The following is a 6,226-nucleotide window of genomic DNA, read 5'->3' on the forward strand; positions in this document are numbered from 1 at the left end:
GATATTTACATGAATGTCATTATATATAGCTACTTGGATTGTGATACATTAGTTTCTATAATTAGCGGATAAGATTTGATTATTTAGTTTCTATAATTAGTGGATTAGTGGTATAGTTAGTACTACTGCATATTTGACAATATAATTAGATATTAAGAAAATAATTAATTTATGCAGATTGGGTCGAAATATTTTTATCTTGGGTTAGTAGAAATCGTACAAAAAGAATAGTACTCCATTATCATCGTTCCTCTTTCTCACTCACACACCCATTCATTTCTAATTCAAGCGACCACATTAACTTCATGTTTGTCAAATCAAGGTAAGAATTCAGTTGTTTCTTTGTCTCTAGCATTTGATTAACTCAAAATTAAGGTTCAATAAAAGTAATTCTCATTAGTTTACAAATTCCTTTTGTTGGAGTTCGTAACAGGTGGTCTTTTGTTATTCATGATTTTCTTTGTACATGTAATGTTACTTTTATAATGGCTAGTTTCATTTTTCTTATAAGGAGTCATATATTTTTGGGGTTTGAATGTAGCCAATTTATTTAACATAATGAGCAAGGGGGCATCCAGGCCACTGCGCTTCTGTTACGGATGTTTGCTTCCATCCCTTTGAGAGCACCCTTTCCAGTGGATCCACTTATGTTAAATGCTGATAAGAAAATAACAACATACCTTGACAATGTTAATCAATTTCTGGGAGGACGCAAAATTCTGGAAGAAGACGTTGTGGTATGGAGACGCGATTTTATACATTAGGTTTTATTTGTTAACGCTTCGTTTAGTAATATATTTCAATACACGAGTTTAATTATATATTTCAATACATGAGTTTCATCAACCGATTACTAAAGTTGTTAATGGAATATATTATTTAGACTAAAGGCCAAAAGTGGTCCTTAACATATGACGATTTTACGATTTTGGTCCAAAACATTATCTTTTGAATTATTTGGTCCTCCACAATTGAAAACGGGCCAAATTTAGTCCTTTTTGGACGGCACCGTTAAAAATTGACGGTCACTGCATTTTAAAGCTATTTTGACTGGATTAGGAGTTTAATTAGAATATTTAATTTATTTAAAACTAAATTACGCATCAAACTCCATATATTATAAGCATTTCAAATTAGCTGGAATAAAAAAAAAAAGAAAATACAGTAAGAGGTGAATGGGTCTGTTTTCACTTTTCACCTTCTTCTTGCTATTCTTGAGTTGAAACAATCCCTTCAAAAATGCATCGAACAATTCCTTTTGGGATTCCAGCATCATTTCGTTCTACTCCATCTCCATCTCCATCTCCATCCGCGCTGCCTCCATCTCTCGCCATCTCTATCCTCACAATCCTTCGCCCAACATTTTTATCGAAGCCACGATCTCCTCCACCGCGCTCCTTAACTTAAATTAATTTGTTAATCATGAAAATCCCATTAATTTCATTAATAAAAAAGCAATGAAATAATAATGATTTGATAAATGAACGTTTACGCTGTGTGCAGCTAAATCACTGAAATTTCCGGCAATTCCTAGAACCCAAAAATTCAACTGGAAAGAACCCCAATTCAACTGGAAATCGTCACAGCCTTGAACCAGAATCGACCCTAACAATCGAACCAAATCGAAGATGGAACAGAAAAAAATCCAACAAAAATGGGCCGACTTCCTCTAAACTGGAACATAGAAATTCAATGAAAATGGCTCAGATTTACAACAAATTGAACTTGGAGAGACAATGGTTGCAAAGAAGTTTCCTTCTTAGTTTGCCCAGCCAAGCAACGACCACCACCCAGCTGTTTTCATGAGATCGTGCTCGTGAGAGGTGTTTTCCTCCAGAATTTCTGAGTAATCGATCGGGATTTGAGCTCTGGAATTGAATCTCTTATATTTGACACCGTCGGCGAATCCTAATTTGGTGTTGTTCTTCGATTTGAACTTCAATTTCACAATATTATGATCCAGCAAAGATTTCGGTCGAGATCCGTCGTCGGAACCCTCTTGCTTCTGCTCGATTGGCGGTGGTGCGGTGTCGTTCTCCATCGCGTCCATGTTCTCGAATAAGAACTACGACGAGAAGTACCTCCCGCCGCCGGGATGGTGCGGGAACGCGGCGGTGCGCTGCCTCTCCGCCACCGCGCGGAGCTTTTTTTATAAATGATTAATAAGAATTTAGCTTGTAGTTAACAAAACATACTTAGTTACCTAATCCCATCAAAATAGCTTAAACATGAATTTACCGTCAATTTTTAACGGTGTCGTCCAAGAAGGACTAAATCCGGTTCGTTTTCAATTGTGGAGGACTAAATAATTCAAAAGATAATGTTTTGGACCAAAATCATAAAATCGTCATATATTAAGGACCACTTTGGGCCTTTACTCTATTATTTACACAAGTATATTATTGCTCTTGGTTTATATATTTATTAATTAGTTACGCTATGGGATTTCTTAATTTTTTTATTTAATTTATACACCGTATTAATTTAAACTAATTAATGTCTTAAATAAGTATGTGTTATTTGAAAATTTATCAATTTAAATAAATAAATTTTGATGTATAATAGTGTAAAGTATAAACAAATCAAATGAGAAATGAAAAAGAAAGAAATTTTATATTCTTTTAATTAAAATAAAAATTAAAGTACTAATGTTGATTAGAACATTGCATAACACAAAGTATAAGTTGACGGGGTTGATATATAGTAATTTATATAAAATATATATGCAAAAACTGAAAAAGTAGAGAAAGTAGGTGAATATGTGTAACACCCACATTTTTTTTTACACCCTTTTTATGTTAATTTTATTTTGAACACGTGTGAGCGTAAGACGTTGAATTTTTTTTTAAACCGCTCTTGTTTTGTTTGGAATGCCAATGGAAGTAGAATTTTGGGAGTATTCGGTTGTTGTTGTGTCAAATCGTGATAGGTAAGAAATCGATGTTTGTGATGGGTATCGTTGATGAAAAAAAATAGAAATTGTGTTTTCAAGTATTTGGAAAAAAATCAAATAATTGGGCCTATTTTTTTATTTAGCACAATTATCCCTAGTAAATGAATTTATTTGAGAAGCCCAAATTCTTCATTAATTCAAATTTCAGCCAAAATAACTACCACTCTTCAACTCTCCGGCGGTTTCCGCAATTCTCTCCACTCTCTGATTTTTCTCCTACAAATGCAAATCTTGATAAATACGCAGACATATATTCTTCCTCCCTTCAGCCCCCAAATTCTCATACCAAGCAGTGAGTTCAAGTTTTCATCCGCCATTGTTTTCCAGCAAAGCCAAATTCTTCTTTACCAAAAGGTAATATCTCCACATTGCATTATATACGAAAAATCTCTATAGTTTTGATTCCATAACATAAATTCTCGACATCACAGTGTGAACAAGAAACCAAGAGTGTGTGATATTTCAATACCTTCTCTTCTGCAAATTTTGCTACTTCCGGAAGGTATACCCACAATCTCTGCTTTCAATTCTATGACATGCTTTCACTTAATCATAGTAGTTCATGAAATCAGACTTAGACTCTTGTTGAATTTCTGAAAATTCCTTGCCTGCCCAATAATTTTTGAATCGAACAAATAAGAAAAATAAATGTAAAAGTTTAGTCTTGGGAAAAAGGGGAGAGGGACTTAGTGGTTGTGAGAAACGGCGCTGCCGACGGAGGAGCTGACCGCCTAGAGTGGCGGCGGACAGCGTCGATTGGTCTTCGACGGAGGGCGTTAGGCGTCGCCAATTTTTGGAACGAGAGTGATGGGGGTCATTCTGTGTTATCTCTGATTTGTGTGAGAAAGAGAGGGAGAGAGATGAGCATGGTGTTTGAGAGATGATTTGGTGAAATTAGAACAGAAGAAATAGAGTACAGAGAGAGAAAACATGAATTACAGTAGAGAGGGAGATGAAGTATTCGACGGTTTAGAGAAGGAGTATATAATTATTTTCATTCCATCCCTTTATAAAATGGGTTGAGTTGGGAATATACTAGATTACTAGTAATACATTTACATGTGGGATAGGGATATACGTGGTGGATTGGGAGTATTTATATACAAATCTATTAATTGTTACTATTCTTATTCATTTTGTGTTGAGAAGGTGTATATAAGTGTGGTGCCAGGGAGTATTTTGGCTACTGTTCCCTTTTTTTCTTTAGTTTAAGTGTTGGGAAATTTAATATTTTTATTGGGCCATGATTTGTTTTGGGCTAAATGGAATTTAAGTTGAGAAACTACTTTATTTTAAATTCATGAGTGTCTCTTGTATGTGTGACTGATGCCGACGGGAGGGAGTATATTTTTGTTGATGTTGTTTTGGTTAATTGATGAGCCAGAGTTCTTAATTTCGAGTTGATCGTGGAACGAGTTGGAGATATGTGGTTTTTCTAAAATAAGAAAAAAAATATAAATTATGCACACGCTTAGGATGCATGCATTGTTAAATTAATTTATTTTGCAAAGTCTGATTTTTGCATATCATGTTATTTCAAAAAGGGTGAGCTTGTGCACGTTGGTTGCGGTTGGAATATGAGGTGATTGAGGAGTAAGCTTGTGAGGTGGGCTTTCGTTTTAAATAAGGACTATGTCCTAAATATTTTGTTATGTGAAAGGAGGTGAAAAATGTTTGTCTTGCCATGTTTTGTATTTGAATGAACCTATCTGAAGTGGCTATGCCATGTATGTTAACGAATTCGGGTCCGAGTAGGGCCGCAAACCCTGCTCGGACTGGTGTACACCCAGTAGATCGTGCGCTATCTCATTGGAGTTGGCCGGTCTAGTGACTTGGTTCGTGGCCACGTTCCTTGTCATGTAGTTCAGATATGGTGATGGTGGATGTGGATGGAAAATGGTTGCGCAACCGAATTTTACGAAAAATATGTTTTTAGTGTACTTGGGTTCATTTAAATAAAACCCCAAGATCACTCGTTTATGGCTTGACAAACTGTATTTTGGCATGTGTCCACTGAGTGCATCAAGTACTCAGCCCTGCATATTGTTTTTCTTAATGTGCAGATTGAGCGGCGATGGACGTGGAGGATGTTGAGCAGAGTTGTTGGAAAATTATATCTTGTTTGGTTGTTGGATTTGTCGAGTCTTCATACTCCGCATTTTTCCATGTCTTGACGCTTCCGCTAAAATTCTAAATTTCCTTTGGACTGTTTTATCATTGGGTCTTATTATTCGAAGTTAGTTTTGTGGAGACAGTATTCGAGTTTGTTTTAAGTTTCTTAGTTAATCTTTTGTTTTGGTCGTGTATATTTCGTTGTTCCCCTTTTCTTTCCCGCTTCTTTAACCCTCCCCTAGTCGCGATCAACCGTATTTTCTATCCTTAGAAAATGCGGGCGTGACAATATGGATTTTGTTTTGAAGATTTGATGTAAATCATTCATATAAAATTATCAGTTCATAAATTTCTTCACCAATACACATTAATTATTTCAATTTTTAAAAATATTTTCATCTGTGCATCAGATGTAATACTAGTTTATTAATAATATTAAAATTATATGAAAAACAATGAAAATTGAAAACCATTTATATACGAGTGGTTTGGAAATCTGATGAACTTTAAAGGAAATAAAAAGTACAGTATTATTAATTATGAAATGTAAATTTTTGAAAGTAAGAAGATAACTTCACTTTTAATCGATATTCAATGACCGAAATTGTACTTCCTCCGTTCCGCCATAACGCCATTCACAACAATGCACTATAAATTCGCTCATCTTCATTTTCTTTTTGTCACATCATCATTTTATTATGCAGTCCCAATACCTGCAATAGTGCCTTATAATTCTGTCTTATAAATCTGCTCATATCCATTTTTTACGTCAGCACTATTTTTATTTTTATTTTTATTTTTAATTTTTGTGTTTATGAAATAAAATAAAATTAATTAAAGGCAAAACAAAAATATATTTAATTAAAAAAACTCTACAACGAAAAAAAATTTAAGAGTAAAGGTCAAAATTGGTCCTGAAGATATGCTCATTTTACGATTTTAGTCCTAAACATTATCTTTTGAATTTTTGCATCCCAAACTTTTCAACTCGAATCACAATTAATCAGTCCAAAACTAACTGTTCCGTCAAATTGTACCAGACAATGTTTTTAATCCCAATTTTGACAAAATTTAACTGTTAAGTACTCCCTCCGTTCCATCGTAATAGGGGCGTTTTTCTATTTTCTTCCGTTCCATAGTAATAGAGTCATTTCCTTTTTT

At 34.4% G+C, this 6,226-nt stretch overlaps 1 long non-coding RNA gene across 1 annotated transcript; it reads left to right on the top strand.

The window, feature by feature from the left end:
* Positions 1-3,080: 3,080 nt before the first annotated feature.
* On the top strand, positions 3,081-5,261 carry LOC125186063. Its single transcript, XR_007170355.1, has 4 exons — positions 3,081-3,307; positions 3,385-3,455; positions 4,498-4,559; positions 5,017-5,261. It is a non-coding gene; the product is annotated as an uncharacterized LOC125186063 (long non-coding RNA).
* Positions 5,262-6,226: the final 965 nt, after the last annotated feature.

This window comes from Salvia hispanica, chromosome 5 (genome assembly GCF_023119035.1).
Source record: "Salvia hispanica cultivar TCC Black 2014 chromosome 5, UniMelb_Shisp_WGS_1.0, whole genome shotgun sequence".
Taxonomy (NCBI): Eukaryota; Viridiplantae; Streptophyta; class Magnoliopsida; order Lamiales; family Lamiaceae; genus Salvia; species Salvia hispanica.